Source organism: Sus scrofa, chromosome 13 (assembly GCF_000003025.6).
Source record: "Sus scrofa isolate TJ Tabasco breed Duroc chromosome 13, Sscrofa11.1, whole genome shotgun sequence".
NCBI classification, from domain to species: domain Eukaryota; kingdom Metazoa; phylum Chordata; class Mammalia; order Artiodactyla; family Suidae; genus Sus; species Sus scrofa.
The window spans coordinates 9,888,609-9,909,649 of NC_010455.5; the positions used below are offsets into that span (position 1 = coordinate 9,888,609).

Consider the following 21,041-nt stretch of genomic DNA (forward strand, 5'->3'; position numbering starts at 1 on the left):
TGACTGTCTTGGTCTTATTGGCCCCCTGGTTGCTGCGATGGGGAGCTGCCATTGTTTGGCAGGGGGGCCATAGCTCTACCCCAGATAGCAGCTGCACCCTTTATTTGAGAAAGCCCATTGCCAACATCTTTTGAGAGATAGCAAAAGGAAGATGCTGTGGATATGGCTCGGTGTTTCTCTTGGCCAGAGTGATCTGATTTGGAAAGCTTTCATCTAGATTTAGAGAGGGTCTCTTCTTTCTTAAAGCCTAAACAATGACCTTGTCCCAGGAGCTTCATGCCATCAGGTGAGAACCTGCAGGAGAGCTTCAAGAGTGTGCCCAGCCCTCAGACTCACCACTTGGATGACTCAGACTGCATCTGCCGGATGGGTCCACAGTTCCAGGAAAGTCAGCCACGTGAAAATGGCACAAACCAGGCAGCCAGCGGCTAGTTGTATTTGCTTTGGGTGATGATAAGGAAAAGCTTTTACACAAAATGTATGATTGTGAGCAAAATATTCATAGATCTTTGTCTTGACTATCTTGGTATAAATGAATAATCAAGAATATATAAACATATATATACATAAGATCTTCAGGACCAGATCTTATTTTATTTTTGTCTTTTTTTGGTGGAGAGGCTGCATCCCCAGCATATGGAAGTTCCCAGGCTAGGGGTCAAATCAGAGCTTAGCTGCCAGCCTACACCGCAGCCATAACAACTCAGATCCAAGCCGAGTCTGCGACCTAAACCACAGTTCAAGGCAACGCCGGATACTTAACCCACTGAGGGAGGCCAGGGATCGAACCTGCATCCTCATGTGTACTATTTGGGTTCATTGCCACTGAGCCACGATGGGAATTCCCTAACAACCTGTTTTAAAATAAGATCACAACACCATCCCGTATGCCTAAGGCACGTCTTCTCCCACCCCATGACTTGGGAATGGGGCAGACACTTTTTTTGGGGGGGGGGGTCTTTTTGCCTTTTCTAGGGCCGATTCCATGACATATGGAGATTCCCAGGCTAGGGGTCTAATCGGAGCCGTAGCCCCTGGCCTACGCCAGAGCCACAGCAATGCCGGATCCTTAACCCACTGAGCAAGGCCAGGGATCGAACCCTCAACCTCATGGTTCCTAGTCAGATTTGTTAACCACTGCACCACAACGGGAACTCCAAGGGGCAGACACTTTTGAGCCCAGATGCAGCTCCTTGGATTCCCTGAGACATTGAGGGAGTCACAAATCCCTCTGAGTCTCAGGATTTCTTGAGATATTAAGATCAATTTAACAAGTGGCTACTGAGTCATTCTTTTAAATGTAGGGATATAGAAATGAAAAAGAAAAAAACGAGATGCAAACTTCAGCCTTTATGAAGATTAGATTTTTCTACACCTCAAGATTGTTTAGAAGAGTAGATAACAAAACACATGTAGTGTTTTAGCAATTAGTAAATACTTAATGTTAGGTCTTCCAGTTAACCACCACACTCAATGAGTGCTCTGGATTTAGGAAGAGAAAATGCAGCATGTCGTTTCTGAACTGTATGTAGAAATCACAAGAATCAACCTGACCTAGGCGATATTTTCTTTCAACTTCAGATTCTGGCATATTAGCGAGTTATAAAATCAGTTGAGTTGGTTAAGGCTAGATGTTTCTTAAATTAAAAAATGGAATAAAATGGTACGGAAATGTGGTGAGCTTAAGTACTGATTCCTGAAGATTTTGTTTCAATTTTGTGTGTGTGTGTGTGTGTGTGTGTGTATTCATTGGATCAGGATATAAAATGCATCTCTGACTGTAGGTCAGAGTCAAAACATCTTGAAACCCATTATTATGTGTATAGCTTTATAATAAAGGAAAGAAAAAATAAAACAAAATAAAATAAAGGATGGACTTTCCTTGTGACCTAGTGAGTTAAGGATCTGGCATCATCACTGCTGTGGCTCAGGTTTGAGCCCTGGCCCAAGAACTTCCACACGTCATGGACGTGACCAAAAAAATTAATTAAAAAAATGAAGGAAAAAAATTTTCTTTCTGCTTTTTCTATTGCACCCACACACCCAACTAACTTATTACCTAGTATTTACAATGATGACTACTATAAAAATGTGTATCAAGATAAATTAATTGGAGTTCCCATCATGGAGCAGTGAAAACAAATCCGAATAGGAACCGTGAGGTTGCAGGTTTGATCCCTGGCCTCGCTCAGTGGGTTAAGGATCCAGCGTTGCCGTGAGCTATGGTGTAGGTCTCAGACGTGGCTGGAATCTAGCGTTGCTATGGCTCTGGCATAGGCTGGCAGCAACAGCTCTGGTTAGACCCTTAGCCTGGGAACCTCCATATGCCACAGGTAAGGGCCTCAAAAGACAAAAGATGAAAAAAAAAAAAAAGAAATATTAATTTTTTTAAAAAAATGAAAACTGTTCCGTAAAATAGAAAATTGTTCTATAAAACATTTTGAAAATCATTTCCTATAGTCCTATGGACTATATTTATTTCCCAGAATGCCCAACCTCGAAGTGGAATAAACAGAGAGGGGACAGGTAAGGGGTGTACTTGCTCATTCTAAGCAAACTTTCCAAAAGTGACAACTTCTCAATAATTTCTAAATTAATTCATTTACTTGATGGTGTTGAAAACAGAGAAAGACAAATACCATGTGATATCACTTATATGTGGAACCTTTAAAATAATACAAATGAAAACTTATTTACAAACCAGATACAAATCCACACACAGAACAAACTTATGGCTACCAAAGCAGAAATAGGGGAGGGATAAATTAGGAGTTTGGGATTAACATATATACAGTACTATATATAAAATAGATAACCAACAAGGTCCTACTGTATAGCACAGGGGATTATACTCAATATTTTGTAATAACTTATAAGAAACATGAATCTGAAAAAGAATAGATACAGATATATGTACAACTGAATCACACTCCTGTACACCTGAAACTAGCACAACATTGTAAATCAACTATACTACCACAAAAAATAAAAATAAAGAATAAAAAATAAAACTTTCAAGAAAAAATTAAATTGACATGTGAAAGCAAGGTTGCATGGCAGGAAAAGAAAGTAGACAAGGAGTTCCCATCATGGCTCAGCGGAAAAGAATCTTACTAGTATCCATGAGGATGCAGGTTTGATACCTGGCCTCTCTCAGTGTGTTAAAGATCCAGCTTTGCCATGAGCTGTGGTGCGGATTGCAGACTTGGCTTGGATCCTGCACTGCTGTGGCTGTCGCGGAGGCCGGCAGCTGCAGCTCTGATTTGACCCCTAGCCTGGGAACCTCCACATGCCGCGAGTACAGCCCTAAAAATACAGAAAGAGAAAAAGAAAGAAAGTCGGCAAATGCCATCTTCCTCCCTTCCATTCAATGGAACTGGTCTTTCTTGCCCAGATCCCCAGACACACAGCCATGTCCCATCTCCAAAGATACTGCCTCAAACGCTAGAACCTCAACATGTCTCTAATCCAGCTTGGAGTCACCAGCCTGGGTACAGTACATCGGCTCTAATTCATGACCACATTGTTTCCATTAGTCCTACTCTCACTTCACTTGTCCACTTTGTAGATCATCCACTATTGGAAACTAACTTATGTCTGTTTAGTTGTGAACAATTAATAGGCTTTTTTTTTTTTTTTTTGTAAATCAATTGCCTTACTTCACTTAGTACGATAATTTCTAGGTCCATCCATGTTGCTGCAAATGGCATTACTTCATTCTTTGTAATAGCTGAGTAATATTCCATTGTATATATGTACCATAAAATTCATTATCTAATTTCAGCACAGGGAACTATACTCAGTAGCCTGTAATAACCTATAATGGAAAAGAATCTGAATACATACATACATATACACATACACATATATGTGTGTATGTATAACAATCATTTTGCTGTACACTTGAAACTAATTAAACATAGTAAATTAACTATACCTCAATGAAAAATTATTTTGAAAAAAAAATACCAATTGCCCTTAAAAAGAAGATGTTCCCTGGTGGCCTAGCAGAATCCAGCATTTTCACTGCCATGGCTCAGATTCAATCCCTGGCACCAAAACTTCCATATGCTGCAGATGTGGCCAAAAAAAAAAAAAAAAAAAAAAAGCAGATATTGTTAATCATTTTTATGTCTTCTCAAAGTAACATTTTTAAATGCATAAAATAAAGTGTGTAAGGATTAAAAAGAAAACAAAATATACTGAAATATAGTTGTTGAAATACTTTTAAATATTTGTGGTATAAAAATACATTAAATACTCTATTTTGTTTGGGTTTTTCATTTGTTTTTTGCTTTTTAGGGCTACTCCTATAGCATATGGAAGTTCCCAGGCTAGGGATTGAATTGGCGTTGTAGCTGCCAGCCTATGCCACAACCACAGCAATGTGGAATCTGAGCCATGTCTCCAACCTACACTATAGCTCACGGCAAAGCCAGATCTTTAACACACTGAACGAGGCCAGGGATCAGTCCCACATCCTCACGGGTACTGGTCAAGTTTATAACATGCTGAGCCCCAACTGGAACTCCCAGAGAATTCCCTAGCAATAAAAATTAAACCTATTAGTGCTTCTACTACTGCTGTAATTTCAATGTAATGATGAGATTAAATGATGTGTTGGAATATCTGCATTGGTAATGTGTTATGAAAATAAATGATTTCTGTTAAAGGAAAGTCAGCCACACCAGGGTGTGTTGCCTATACTCATAATCAAGGGAACTTTTATATTTGTTAGTGAAGATGAAAATGGAATTCATTTTCATATCCAAAAACATCTACTCCTTGAAATCTACCTACGCAAATGGTCTATGGGCTACAGGTTAAGAGCCCTCATTAGAGACAGGAAACCATTCTGTCTTCGTACCATCTCCCCACAAGGTAATGAAGAAGGCAAATCTCTCACAGAATCTTCCCATTTAATTAGCAGTTAATCCCAGAACATTCATGTATCCTATTCTTTAAACTTGATGAAATCCCAGCTCTCTGTCTTTTTAGAAATTCTGGTAGCCCCTTGCAAGAAAGCCTAACCCTAGTCGATATACCAAAATTCAAACACTGGACTCCACTAATCCTCAAATAAAATTAGACCAAAAAAATCCTTTCAATTAGTGGGCAGAGATGGGACAGCTTAGAATTCTCACCCAGGGCATTGTTCAGGGCTGCTGCAGAGTTGTGCTGGTTGAGCACCATATAAGCCTATAACCAAGTGCAACTGCCCTGCTGCCATCCCTCCCATACAAAATGCCAGGTGCTCTATTCTTATACCTTGTTCCAAGATGCAACGTTCAAATATTCAATATCAAAAAGAGCACATGCAGTTCCCCTCATTGCTCAGTGGTTAATGAACCCAACTAGCATCCATGAGGACACGGGTTTGATCCCTGGCCTCACTCAGTGGGTTAAGGATCTGGTGTTGCCATGAGCTGTGGTGTAGGTCACGGACGCAGCTTGGATCCCACCTTGCTGTGGCTTTGGTGTAGGCTGGCAGCTACAGCTCCAATTGGACCCTAGCCTGGGAACCTCCATATGCCATGGGTGCGGCCCAAAAAAGACAAAAAAACAAAAAAACAAAAATAGCGCAGATTATCCAATCAGAATGGATGCTGACTACAAACAACTAGTATAGGCATAACCATGTTCTAGCTGAATCTCAGCCTTGCCCTGTTTATGCAAGGGTGGGAAGTGGCTTCTAGACATTGCTTATATATTGATCACTAATTTCACATAGGAAAGTCCATTTCTAAGCAATTGTGTACTCATTAAAAAAGTCTGTGGTATTGATCAGAAATCAACATGGGTAAAACACCAGAGTGTTAGCTTCTTCTTTTTTTTGTTGTTGTTTTTTTTTTGTTTTTTATTTTTTTGTGTTTTTAGGGCCACAACCACAGCATATGGAGATTCCCAGACTATGGGTATAATCAGAGCTGTAGCCTATACCAGAACCACAACAACACCAGATCCAAGCCTCATCTGCAACCTACACCACAGCTCACGGCAACGCTGGATCCTTAACCTACTGAGCAAGGCCAGGGATTGAACCTGCAACCTCATGGTTCCTTGTCAGATTCGTTTCCACTGCGCCACAATGGGAACTCCTGGAGTATTAGCTTCTTGATTTAATGCTGGCTCGCCACTTCTGGGGGTGTGATCCAGAAACTGTCTTTGGGGTATGGATTAAAATGAACACAGATGCAGATTTGGTCACACGGATTACACTAAAATTTTTTTATAAAGGATTACAGTCCAAAATACCCAATTAGCATTACTTTGGTAAAAACAACCTGTTAGGTTATTAACCTGCAAAAATATTTTGAAAACAAGAAAGATCTCTTATATCTATCATTGAAAGGACTTCTTTTAACTTTATCTTTGAGTTGAAGTACTGCAGCTGCCCTCCATTAAATAACATTTTGCAAGCTTTGGGAAGTCCCCAAAGTTTAAAGGAAGCAAATCCAAGAGGGAGATCCTGCCATTCCTTTTATGAAGCATGAAGGTATCTATGAAACAAGCCTGTCTGAAGAAACTAAGAAGACCAGGGAGTTCCCTGGTGGTTCAATAGGTTAATGATCTGGCACTGTCACTGCTGTGGCTCAGGTCACTGCTGTGGCTCAGGTTGCTCCTGTGACGTGGGTTCAATCTCTGGCCCCAGAACATCTACATGCCACAAGCACAGCCAAAAAAATAATTTTAACAATAAAATAAAAAATAAAAAGGATCGGAGAGTATCACAAGGAAAGAACACGGAGAGGGTAAAGTTGTTGCTCTTGGAGAGTGACAAGCTGGAATTGTGGATGAGAGAAGACATTAGTCCAGCAAAATTCAATACGTGGAGAAACAATGAGTGAAACTGAAAGGAAAGACATTGGGCTAAAGAGAAGGATAGATTCCTAGCTTCCTCCTTGGATGTCAAAGCAATTTCAAGTGCCCAGACAGCAATGCCACATTCTACTTGGCTGCACCTAGTGAAATATAGTACCAAAGTCAGGAGCGTATAAAGGATATATGGAACAGGAAGTCAAAAAGAGCACAAATGAAATTCACTATAAAAGCTGTAAAGAGAAAATAGCAACTGTGAAAAAGAGAGATGTAAACCAACTAGTTCTAACCCCCCAAAAATATTTTTTAAATAAAGAATAATATTTCTCATAGCAGAGTCCCTGAATCATGGCTAAGACAAAGCCACTTAGAGTGCCAATGACTCAACAAATGCTTGTGATTAGAATAGAAAATACCCGTATTTTTGTCTTCTGGGACCAGTCTAGACTACATTTCCCAGCACTCTTTATAGTGATCTTGGAGAGACAGCAGTGAGTGATGGCTTGGAGTAAGATCTTAATTCTCTGCTCAGGAATTGAACCTGGGCAGCCTGGTTGATAACCAGGAATCCCAGCCACTAGACTAACTAGAGGCTAGAAGTGGAACTGCCCTGATTCTTGCCCCCTGTTGAAAGCAAGCATGTTTCAAGGAGGCAGAGATGGATAAAACAGGTATAAAGTTTATTGTTAGAGACACAGTAGGACATGTGAGAAGTAGTTTTAGTCAGAAGCAAAGAAGTAATATGCACCCAAAAGAGGAGTGTGGGTGCAGGCGTCCCCCCAATTGAGGAGCAGGCCAGAGAGGTGATATAAATCACTTACATAGGACAGATCTTCTGGGTCTTTGTTTTCCTTTAGCCATTTTTCTTGTCTTAATTCTCACACCTGACTGGACACAGGAACCTCTCCAATATGCGTGCACATCTTTTGGCAAAGATGGTTTCCAGAGCAGAGTGCTGGGACCTGGGACCATATCAAGACTTACTATGGCCTGGCGCCCCCTCCCTTTCCAACTCCTGGGAGTCTCACTATGCATGTGTGGAATGTCTCCTTGACCCCAGGAGTGATTGAACGGTCATCTTTCTTGGGTGGAGAATGAAACAAGGCCTAAAAAGACACAGACTGCTTCTTATCAAACAGGCCCATGTAACGGATGAGTTCCCAGAGACAAAGACAGTCCCAAGGCCACAGACTACGTGGCTCAACAAAACAACCTCTGTCTATTAAAAAAAACCAAGCACTCCCCTGTGGTGGGGGAGCCCAAGGCTCGCCCGCTCAGAGTGCCCAACCACTCTGTTGGTTGACAAACTCCGCTTGCAATCTCATTGCTTCAGCCTCTGCCTCCTTCTTCCCCGCCGTTCTAACAATCTTATCTCTCTATTCCAGCAGAGCTCAACTCCTTCAACTAACTTTTTCCTTGAGGTGTCAAAGAGAAGCAAGGCCCAGTCCCTGCTGTTCTCAGCCCAGGGGCCCATCTACCTCTTACTTCAATAGTGTGGGCCATGGGTCTGAGTTCTGACCAGTCAACTGTGGATGTAAGTGATAAACCTCACTTTGGATCTGGCCCACATAAACCACTCAGGTACAACTCCGCACTTTTGCTGGGTTCCTGAAGAACTTCATAGAGTAAGCAAAGTGAAAAAAAATATGATTACCAATGAATAGCAGAATTATGAGCAACCTTTTCCCACTTCTCTTCAATTTCCTGTACTTCTCAAAATTTGTACGATAAACAAACATCATAAAACATTTCTATTTTATGACAGATAAAGTATACACACATATAATAAATATTTACATATATAAAATCTTTTTTTAAGTATCTATAGGCGTACCTTGCTTTATCGCGCTTCACAGATACTGCATTTTTTTTTTTTTTTTTACAAATTGAAGCTCTGTGACAACCCTGCATCACCCAAGTCTATTGGCACCATTTTTCTAACAGCATTTGCTCACTTTGTGTCTCTGTATCATATTTTGATAATTCTCGCAAGATTTCAAACTTTTTCATTATTATTATATTTATTTGCTATAATGATCTGTGATCATGGTTTTTGTTTGTTTTGTCTTGTTTTATTGAAGTATTGTTGATTTACAATCTTGTACTAGTTCCAGGTGTACAGCAAAGTGATTCAGTTATACATATTTTTTCTGACCCTTTTCTATTATAGTTTATTCTAAGATATTGAATATAGTCCCCTGTGCAATACAGTAGGTCCTTGTTGTTTATCTACTTTATATATAGTAATATATACCTGCTCATCTCAAACTCCTAATTTATCCCTCCTCCCTTTCCCCTTTCTAACCACAAATTTGTTTTCTCTGTATGTCCATTTCTGGTTTATATATAGATTCATTTGTATTAGATTTTAGATGCCACATATAAGTGATATCACCTATAATCTTTTTTAAAGCAAGTTATCCCCCTTCCTTTGATAACTCCAGATGCCATGGATTTTGCCACTAGAGTATCCCTAGCATCCAGGACAGGGCCAGAAACACTGTCAGCATTTAATAAATGTAGTCTAAAAGAATGAATACTTTCTGGCATCATCAATATTTTGCCTATTTGTCAATGATCCTCTTAAACTGTAACTTTCAAATATTATATTTAAATACTTTATTTAAATAAAACATTTAAATATTTTATTTAAATGCTTAGGACAAAAGCAAAATACTTCATTTATCCTCTTCATGGTGCAAAGTATCCTGTGACTATTATGTTTCTTGCCACATGTCTAAGACTATATTTATACAAACACTGCCCAAGATTGCACGTGATAGTTTTTGGTTTTGTTTTTATAAGGACCAGCACACTGTTGGCTCATATTGATCTTATAATCAACTAAATCTTCAAGTCTTTTCACATAATTTGCTATCAAGCCTGATTACCCTTGTTCTGCACTTGTACAATTGATTTTTTAACTTCAAAATACTAGACTTTAAATAGATCTTTGTTAAATTTTATCTTGTTTGCTTTAGTCCATTATTGGAGTCTATTGAGATGCTCTTAAATCCCTAATTCTACAATCTTGTATATTACCCATCTCTCCACACATGAGTGCTGATAACTATATTAATTGCTAAGTCGCCAAAGTTGAGGATAAAGCTATTAAATGGGTAAGAAGCAATAGAAGAATTTTGCTAAACACTGTTTAAAGTCTCATACTGGCCTCAACACTCTTGGGACAAGTATTTTTGGATATTAGATTTGAAAGAAATCTTCAAACTCATCCAATTCAACTTCTAGGACTTACCCTAAGCTCCACAGCCTATTGGTTATTCAACACTTTCAGATTTTAAAGACATGTTCATTATTTCCTTTATATCCTATTCATTCCACATTTTTAGAGAAAAGTTATTTCATATAGAACCAACACCATTCTATCTCTGGAGGGAGAAGTCCTATTTATGTACAAGTGATAGCACTCCCCTGACCTCAGCTGATTAGAATAAAGAGAGACAAGGTAACAGAGTAGGAATACGTCTAGAAACCAGGATTGACTGATTGATTTAATGAATACTACTATGTACCAGGTACTGTGCTAGGCCCTTGCAATATATTGATGATCAAAATAGACAATAGACAATTCCATAAGATTTCTGTTCTTATGGAATTTACAGCAGGAGGAGAAAATATATACTAAACATAATATACACATATATTTTATATTATAATAGAAGATGATACATTCTATGAAAAAGAGAAAATGTAGAATGGGGTAAAGGGTATTGAAGTGAGGAGTAAAATTTTAAACAGATTGTCTAGGTCCCCATTAAGAAGGTAACTTCAGCAGAGACTTGGAGGTGAGAGATGAGCTATGCAAATTTCTACGAAAGGGGCATTTGTGCAGAGGAAACAAGTAGTGCAAAAACACAAAAACAGAGGGCAAATGGCATGTTCGAAGAACAAGAAAATCAAGGTGACTGCAGCAGAGTGGATGATGTGGGGAAAAGATTAGGCAATGAGATCAGAGATGTAATGTGAGTCAAAATAAGGATTTTAATTCATACACTGAATGAAAGGAAAATCTATTGCATGGTTTTGAACAGAAGAGTGACATGATCTATTTATATTTTAAGAGAATTACCTTGGCTACTATGTCAAAAATAGAAAAGTAAAATCTGTTAGGATGTTACTGTGTCAGACTAAGTAAGAGATGGTGACTTGGACTAGGGTAGTAGCAGTGAGAAATGGTAGTGATAAATGCATTTATTTTGAAGGTCAACAGTATTTGCTGATGGAATGCATGTGGTTATGAAAAAAAAGAGAGAGAGTAGTCATGCCACGGTTTTTGGCCTGAAATACTAGACAGTCAAAGTTTCTGCCATCAACTGTGACAGGAAAGTAGGAGATGAAGGAGAAGTTGGGTTGGGAGGTGGGAGATCAGAAGTTCAGTTTTGAACAGGTTGGAAATACAATGCTGGAGTTTGGGAAAGAGATTCACACTAAAGCTATGTTAAAAGCTGTTGGCATGTAGATAGGGTTAAAAGCCATGAAAAGCAATGAGCTCAAAAAAGGTGAAAGCAGATCAGAGGATTGAGCCCTGGGAACTGCAACAATAAAAAGTTAGAGAGAAGGAGGAAAACCCAGAGAAGGCATTTAAAATAAGGCAATTGGTAAGACAGCAAATGTAGAAGTCTGTTAGTCAAATGAACAAAGTGCTAGAAAGAGAAGGGAGCATTTAACCAGGTCAAATAATACTCTTAGCTCAAGTAAAACAGAGATAGATTTTACCATTAGAAGTTGCCATGAGGCTTGTCTTTAAAAGAGTGGTTTCGATGAGGAGAGGTGGATCAGTAGAGCGGAGTAGGAAGACTCTGAGCTCACCTTCTCCCACAAACACATCAAAACCATAAGTACATATAGAGCAGCTCAGAAAATGACCTGAACAAGCAGAACAGCTCTTCTACAACTGAGGTTATAAAGAAAGAACCACATGAGTTCTGGTAGGAGCAAAGGAAAAGCCATCTAGTTGGGACCCACAATAATTCTGGATAACCCAGAAGAAGAATGAGATATCACATGTTCAAAGATCCTTCCTAAGGAGTGAAGGGTTCAAGCCATGTATTGGGCACAACAGCCCTTGGGTAAAACAGTTGGAAAAGGACCCTCCTTGGCTGATCTGAAATTGAGAGGGTCTTACCAGAGGGTTATAGGAAATTGAGACTCTGCTCTTGAAATGTTCATGCACAGACATGCTTGCTCCCAGTCCCACTACAGAGGCAGCAGATTGAAAACTACCTGGTGTTCTGGCTGGTTTGCTAGGACTGCTCCAATGTACCCCCCAGCCAGCACTGGGCTCCAGCTCCTCAGGCCCCAGGACCACCCCCCAACAGGGCAGCAACTGCCATCAAGCCAGAGAAAATCCCCAGCTTGCACCAAGCTCCCTTTAGCCCCTTTGACTCCAGCCCCACACCCCACCAAGGCAGCAGCCACCGACATACCATGGGAGAAGAAGCTACCTATGCTCACTTAGATCCAGCTCTTCCACCAAAACCTCTAGGAACACTCAGATTGCATAGGGATGATCCTACCCGATGATACACCTCCAAGACCAGGATATGTAACTGTTTTGTCTAATTTCATAGAGACAAACAGAGAAAGTCAAACAAAAAGAGAAGACTAAGGAATATTTTCTGAATGAAGGAACAAGATAAAAATCCCAGGGAAAACAAACAAACAAACAAACAAACAAACAAAAAAAAAAACCCTAATAAAATGGAAAGACTCACTTACCTGAAAATGAGTTCAAAGCAATGGTCATAAAAATTATCTCTGAACTCAGGGGAAGAAAATGGAGGAACACAGTGAGAACTCCAACAAAGAACTAGAAAACATAAAGAGATTTTATGTAAGAGCTGAAGAATACAATAACTGAAATTAAAAATGCACTAGAAGAATTAAAAGCAGATTAGGTGATACAAATAATGTATAAGCAACCTGGAAGATTGATAGTGGAAATCATCCAATCAGAACAACAAAAAGAAAAAATACTTTAATGAGGATAGTTTATGGCACCTCTGAGACAACATCAAGCATACTACCACTCACATTATAGGAGTTCCAGAAGAAGACAAAGGGTCAGAAAATGTATTTGATGAAATTATGGCTCAAAACTCCCCAAACCTGAAGAAAGAAACAGATGTCCAGGTCCAGGAAGCACAGACAGTCCCAAGCAGATGAAGCCAAAGAGACCCATACCAAGACATATCATAAGTAAACTGGCAAATGTTAAAGATAAAATTTTAAAGATAGCAAGAGAAAAACAAACAGTCGCACATTAGGGAATCCCCAGAAGGCTATCAGCTGATTTTTCAACAAAAACTTTGCAAGCCAGAAAGGAATGATACATTTAAAGTACTGAAGGGAAAAAACATACAGCCAAGAATACTCTACCCAACAAGGTTGTCATTCAGAATTGAAGGAGAGATAGGGTTTTCCAAACAAGCAAAAACAAAAAGTTCATCAACATTAAACCAACCTTTCAATATGTGTTAAGGGAGTTCCCGTCGTGGCGCAGTGGTTAATGAATCCGACTAGGAACCATGAGGTTGCGGGTTCGGTCCCTGCCCTTGCTCAGTGGGTTAACGATCCGGCGTTGCGTGAGCTGTGGTGTAGGTTGCAGACGCGGCTCGGATCCCGCGTTGCTGTGGCTCTGGTGTAGGCTGGTGGCTACAGCTCCGATTCAACCCCTAGCCTGGGAACCTCCATATGCCGAGGGAGCGGCCCAAGAAATAGCAACAACAACAACAACAACTAAAGACAAAAAGACAAAAAAAAAAAAAAAAAAGTGTTAAAATGTCTTATTTAACAAAAAAAAAAAAAAAAAAAAAAGAAAGAAAGAAAAAAAAAGAAAAGGCTATAAAAAGGAGTAAGAAAATATGAAGTTCCCGTCATGGCTCAGTGGTTAACGAATCCAACTAGGAACCATGAGGTTCGGTCCCTGCCCTTGCTCAGTGAGTTAAGGATCTGGTGTTGCCATGAGCTGTGGTGTAGGTTGCAGACGCGGCTTGGATCCTGCATTGCTGTGGCTCTGGCGTAGGCTGGCAGCTGCAGCTCTGATTCGACCCCCAGCCTGGGAACCTCCATATGCCGTGGGAGCAGCCCTAGAAAAGGCAAAAAAAACAAAACAAAACAAAAATATATATATATATATCCGATCCTCATGGTAACCTCAAAACAAAAGCCTCTGATAGATATGCAAAAAACAAAAAGAAAGAAACTCAAACATAAAACCAAAGAAAGTCATCAAACAAGAGAGGAGTCTAAAAGAAGAAAACAGAGAACTATAGAAACAAACAGAAAACAAGTAAAGGAAAATCATTAAGTATACACCTATCAACAATCACTTTAAATGTAAACGAACTAAAGCCTCCAATCAAAAGGCATACAGCAGCTAAATAGATTTTAAAAAAAAGAGCCATCTATATGTAGCCCACAAAAGACTGAATTAGCACATTAAAAAAGATTATACACAATGTTATATACCATGATCAAGTGGGATTTATTCCAGGGATAGAAGGATTGTTTAATGTCCACCAATCAATCAATGAGAGGCATCATGTTAACAACACAAAGGATAAAAATCCCATTATCATCACAACAAATGCAGAAAAAGCATTTGACAAAACTCAACATCCATTCATTATAAAAAAAACTCTTAATAAAGTGGGAATAGAGGTAACATATCTCAATATAATAAAGGCCATTTATCACAAACCCACAACTAACATCACACTCAATGGTGAAAAGCTGAAAGCCTTTTCTCTAAGATCAAGAACAAGGTAAGTATGCGCCCTCTAGCCACTTTTATTCCGTTTAGTTTTGAAAGTCCTAGCACAAACACTGAGACAAGAAAAAGAAATAAATGGAAGGGAAGTAAAATTGTCACTGTTTGCAGATGAAATGATACAACATATAGAAAACCTTAAAGCTCCACCAAAAAAACTATTAGAAGTACTAAGTGAGTTCAGTAAAATTTTAGGATACAGGAGTTGTGGCGTAGCAGGTTAAGAACTCGACATATTATCCATGAGGATTCGGGTTCTATCCCTGGGCTTGCTCAGTGGATTAAGGATCTGGTGTTGCCACGAGCTACAGCATAGTTCTCAGACCTGCTTAGAACTGGTGTTGCTGTGGCTGTGGTGTAGGCTGGCAGCTGCAGCTCCAATTCAACCCCTAGCCATGGACCTATGCCACAGGTGTGGCCTTATAAAGAAGAAAAAAAATCTCTGACTTCAGCTTTTTAAACCTCTATCTTCCCTTTTGGAAAATGGTATGATTTGACTGTATCCTAGCTCTCTCAGAGTCTTCCAACATTACGCATCAAGTTTAAACCACCCCATGTGAAAATTCTTCAGTATCCTGGAGTAAAGTACTTGAACACATGACAACTTCCTTTTAAATACCTAAGTCCCCTCTTATTACTCATCATCTGTCCAAGGCATCAGTTTCTCTTAATTACATTTCCTTTGCCTCTTCTGATTGTGGACTCATCATGATTGATTCTCTAAAAAGTTGAAATTGGGAGTTCCCATTGTGGTACACTGGAAACGAATCCCACTAGTATCCATGAGGATGCAGGTTCGATCCCTGCCTTCTCTCAGTAGGTTGAGGATCCTGCATTGCCGTGGCTGTGGTGTAGGGGTCCAACCCAACCCCTAGCCTGGGAACTTCCACATGCCGCAGGTACAGCCCTAAAAAGCAAAAAAAAAAAAAAGTTGACATCCACGTTGTTGCATGGAGGGGAGATTGTAGGTCCCTGCCATCATGTTCTGTCCCTTCACTTACATGCAATCTAAGATGAAACTGTCATATCCTCTATCAATTTTGGGCCACTCCCTTGCTCCCAACTACCTCTTCCTATTAACCAGGATAGCTGTTTCTTTTGTTGTTTTCTCTACCCTTTGGAAAAATAAAATCAGCAGAGTCAAAATTTTTGAAAGATTTCAAAGTGAAATTTATGGTTACCAAGGGGAAAACATGGGAGTGAAGGATAAATTAGGAGTTTGGGATTAACATATACACACTACTATAGATATAAAATAGTTAAGTAACAAGGATCCACTGTATAGTACAGGGAACTCTACTCAATATTCTGTAATAACCTATATGGGAAAATAATCTAAAAAAGAATAGATATATGTATATGTATAACTGATTCATTTTGGTGTACACTTAAAACTAATACAACATTGTAAGTCAATCATACTCCAAAAAAAAATTTTTTTTTGGTGGCACCTGCAGCATGCAGAAAATCCTAGGCCAGAGATAGAACCCACACCACAGCAGTGACAACACCTAATCCTTAACCTCCAGGCCATCAGAGAACTCCAACTCCAATAAAGTGTTAATTTTAAAAAGAGAATTTGTGGAGTTCCCATCGTGGTGCAGCAGAAACAAATCCGACTAGGAATCATGAGGGCCTCACTCAGTGGGTTAAGGATCCGGCGTGGCCATGAGCTGTGGTGTAGGTCACAGACACGGCTCGGATCTGGCGTTGCTGTGGCTGTGGTGTAGACCGGAAGCTACAGCTCCGATTAGACCCCTAGCCTGGGAACCTCCATATGCTGCGCGTGCTGCCCTAAAAAGACAAAAGACACAAAAATAAATAAATAAATAAAAGAGAATTTGTGAAAATTTCCAGGTTGCAGAAAAATACCCAGGAGCTCTCTAAATAAGTAGCATCTCATTTTATTCCAGTTTCTCATTTCTTTTTCACTTTTGAAATCTCTTTCTATAATACCTTACTCAAGTTCTCTGTTTGTCTGATCTTCCACATCATAATCCCACTTGCTGTCATTCCAGAAACGTACAGCTTCACCAGATGGGCTCGTGGCAAAGTGGGAAAAGATATGTACAAGCACGACTACAGGTAGTATAATATAAAATAAAATTTATAGTATAAAATAGAGGTGGCCCAACCATCTTGGTTTGCCTGGGACTTGAAGGGACTTTTCAGATGTGAAATTTGCAGTGCTCAGACTGGGAAAGCCCCAGGCAAATTGAGGTGATTGCCTTCAAACAGTAAACAAACACTGCACCTGCCCTGAAAATCGCCAAAACTTTCCTCTGAGTTCCTATTTCCTGAATTTCAAATAAAATTGTATTCCTGGAGTTCCCGTCATGGCTCAGTGGTTAACGAATCCGACTAGGAACCATGAGGTTGCAGGTTCAATCCCTGGCCTTGCTCACTGGGTTAAGGATCCGGCGTTGGGTGAGCTGTGGTGTGGGTTGCAGATGCAGCTTGGATCCCGAGTTGCTGTGGCTGTGGTGTAGGCCGGCGGCTACAGCTCCGATTCCACCCCTAGCCTGGGAACCTCCATATGCCGAGGGAGCAGCTCAAGAAATGGCAAAAAGACTAAATAAATAAATAAATTGTATTCCTTCATGATTTTTCCTTAAAACAGCTGCTGCAAATAGCATGCGGACTGAAAATGGGGGGACAGGAGTGTCTTCGAATGTTTCTTTTAAACTTGACCTTTATTTTTATTTTATTTTATTTGCTTTTTAGTATTGCACTAGCGGCATGTAGAGGTTCCCAGGCTAGGGATCGAATCAGAGCTACAGCTGCTGGCCTACACCACAGCCACAGCAACGCGGGATCCGAGCTACATCTGCAACCTACACCACAGCTCACGGCAATGCCGGATCCCCAACCCACTGATCAAGGCCAGGGATTGAACCTGCTACCTCATGGTTCTTAGTCGGATTCGTTTCCACTGCACCATAACGGAACTCCTTAAACTTGATCTTTTTAATCTTCCTTTCTTCCTTTTAATCTCTGTGAGATGATGATAATTAGAATTAAGCACCCTCCCACACCTTAAAATTTTACCCAATCCATCTACTTCTCTTTATTTCTCCAAGCACCAACCTGATTGAAGACACAATCACTAAACACAAGCCTGGATTATGGCAGTCATCTTCTTCCCAGGGTTTCTCAAGCCATCTGTAAGGAAGAGAGTTTTTCTTTTTGCTGTTGTTGTCTTGTTCAATCCATTATGAACCAATGCATTTATAACTTTCAATAAAAATGAATTACTAGGAAAACAATCATACACGTAGGTCTTGAAACAATGTTGAATTTGCTCTTTGAATTTCTAAATGCTTCTCCTTTTCTGCTATGTCATGCATGGGTAACAGTCAGAGGAGCAGTCTGGAATTGTGCTTTTGAGAAACTAACAGATAGCATCACTTCCACACTTTCCTCCATTCTTTCTAGTAAAAAAAAATCTAGAACAACCTTTCAAAATGTAAATTAGATTATGTCTGCCCACAGCTCATAAATAACTGAAGGAGGGAGAAGGTTAACAACCAGACAACCTGGATTTAAATCTCTGCTCACCACTTACTGTAGTTCACGACGTTGGGCAAGCCACCTCATTTCTATGTGCCCCATGTTCCTTATTTAAAAATTGAGATGATAATAACATTGACTTCATTGGGTTGCTATGAGGATGAAAATGTATTAATTTTTATATAATGCCTTGAACAAGATCTAAGGCATAGTAAGTATATATGCTGCTTCTACTGTCACTTCTTATTGTTATAGCATGACTGACAGCATCCTACCTTTATAAATTTTTGTATCATTGTATTTTTTAAGGTTTTTTCAAAGTTTTTTTTTTTTTTTTTTTTTGGCTGTTCCTTTGGCATGCAGAAGTTCCTGGGCCAGGGAATGAACCAGAGCCACAGAAGTGACAATGCCGAATGCTTAACCTGTTGAACCACCAGAGAACTCCATTATTATTATTACAATTTCATTTACATTAACATGACCTACACATTCCTCTCTATCTCTCTGGCCTCATCTGAACAACTAAGGTGTCAACACAGCCTCTTACCACACAATAAAAAAGCAATACATTCAAGATTTCATGTACATCATTTGTGGTAGATTAGATCATTTTCAGCAAATATTCACTCCTTTCTCTCCACTTATGTGAGAACGATATACTCACCCGCCTTGGCTTGGAACAGGGTCGTGAAACTTGCTTTGGCCAATGTTAACAAACATGATGTAAGCATGGGTTTGGTACAGCTGAGCTGTGTCTTTGAACATCTGCCATTACCGTGAAAACAAGCCCTGGGCAGCCCACTGGCTCCAGAAGATTATGAGTCACCTGGGTCAGACCTGAATGGGGCCTGCAGTCTGGGACCAAGCCCTGACCAGCCCATCTGAGCTCAGCAGGATAGCCCTGGCCAATCACCGTGTCACCACAATGTTGTTTGTTCGTTACACAGCAAAAGCTACCTGCTCACACTATCCCATCTCTTTTCTTTTTCCTTTACTTTAAATTCTGCTTCTCAGGATTTTGTCCCATTTCCTTGGCAGAAAAATCCCACTCCTATATGCCATGGTGCATCTGGAGAAGTAGCATGTTTGAAAAACAGATCGTAGGCCATCCAATGGATTCAGAATTTGAGGAGGCTCCTGAGGTCTTACTTGGGCATTCAAAATGCCCAGTGTTTAATAAATGTCTTTAATAAGTGCATATATTATGTATAGTGTTTATAATTTTACATACAGCTAGAAGCAAGCACTCTCTTGATGGGTGCTATGTAAAATAAATCCAGAAGTGCAGAATTTGAGGTTTTCTCTTAATTCCCCATCATTTGAGTATAAGCTTAGGCTTAGATATAAAAGCTAAGTATAAGCTAAATGAAGAATATAAGAAACAGAAAGGCAAATGGTTTCCAAGCCAGGAGAACACACATTCACAAGCACAAAGGAAGAATTGAAGTTGTTATTGTTTTTTGTATCTTTCCTCCTACAGAATATAAAACAGAAGCTAAATCACTCTAGAGATCTGAGATCAAATCTAAATCAAGGAGTCCCCTTTGTGGCACAGTAGAAATGAACCTGACTAGTAACCATGAGGTTGCAGGTTCGATCCCTGGCCTCTCTCCGTGAGTTAAGGATCAGGCATTGCCACGAGCTGTGGTGTAGGTTGTAGACACAGCTCGGATCCTGCATTACTGTAGCTGTCATGTAGGCTGACAGCTATAGCTCTGATTCTACCCTAGCCTGGGAACCTCCATATGCCTCAGGTACAGCCGTAAAAAGCAAAAAAAAAAAAAAAAAAAAAAAAAAAAATTCTAAAATCAATTTCACACATGCCAGAGATATTATAAAAGTTCCCACTACTTTGCAATCAGATGGTTGTTTCCTGTAATATTCAAACATTTCTTTATATTTTTCTCAGAATCTCTAAATACATATATACTCTGGATCATTTCACAGAACCGTGGCAATTTTGGTCATTTTTTTTCCTGCAAGGCTATAGGAAAATGGTTAGAGTAGTGGTTTCTGAGGCCCCTGCAGATGACTTTTCTGGGTGAATGCAGACGTGGGTGAGGGCTACAGCAGGGCATTATTAATTAGCCAGCTCACAACTTCTAAAAATGTTATTGTAGATCAACTTTCTGCTGCAACAGATTTCCCGACTTCAAAAGTTTTAGGCTCTCACTTCAAATATTATTCCCAAATATTAAATGCATGACCATTTGAGAAAGGATTGTGAAGTCTGAACTAAGGATGGAAGTAATGATGGAATGAGTCCATATGGACTCTGTGATTACTTTTTAACCAAGAAATAGCCTGTTACTCTGCTCCAGGCTTTATGCCTTGTGAAAATAATGGCATTTTACCACGAACTTGTCTTCTGAATGTGTCAGGGATGGGGTTGGGGAAAGCTGGGCTATTGCAGTTAATATCCCTCACATTTATAATTCACTGACCTATATGAAATAGATGTTGCAATGGGTTTTAAATGTAGATTTCAAAGGTTTTTCTCAGTTTGGCTTTTGGCCATGACTAAGGTTCAATGGATTTCTGTTTGCTTTGTAAACTATACAAAAATTCCAACTTGAAGGTCACCACAGGGCCAGTGGCATAACAAATATATTGCAACTTATTGAACAATCTATAGCTAAAAGACAAAACTCAATTTACTTCCCTCTGAAAAGGCAGGCCAATTCTACCCTCCAGTCTACAAAGCAAGAGGGGAAGGGAGGCTGGCTTCAAAAGTCCACCTGTGAATGTGCATTACATCTAGAAGCAGCTGATGACACTACAAGAAAATTCCAACCCCCCCACACACCACCTCCGCCCCAAAAAGCTCTGAGGATCAAAACATCACAATTCTTTCAGTCTGGCAAAAAAAAAAAAAAAAAATCTGATTGATTCTGCCAATCAGTCTCTCACAGTAAGTGAC

General features: G+C 39.7%; 2 long non-coding RNA genes across 2 annotated transcripts in view; one reads left to right on the forward strand and one right to left on the reverse strand.

Annotated features, from left to right (window-relative positions):
- Positions 1-17,776, forward strand: part of LOC106505551 — a 62,417-nt gene extending 44,641 nt beyond the window's left edge. Inside the window, exons 3-4 of the long non-coding RNA XR_001300078.2 lie at positions 16,630-16,696; positions 17,692-17,776. This is a non-coding gene — a long non-coding RNA (uncharacterized LOC106505551). The remainder of the gene's footprint in view (positions 1-16,629; positions 16,697-17,691) is intronic.
- LOC102158512 lies at positions 252-17,775 on the reverse strand. Its single transcript, XR_002338162.1, has 3 exons — positions 17,699-17,775; positions 12,559-12,649; positions 252-441 (listed from the first exon to the last, which is right to left on the reverse strand). It is a non-coding gene; the product is annotated as an uncharacterized LOC102158512 (long non-coding RNA).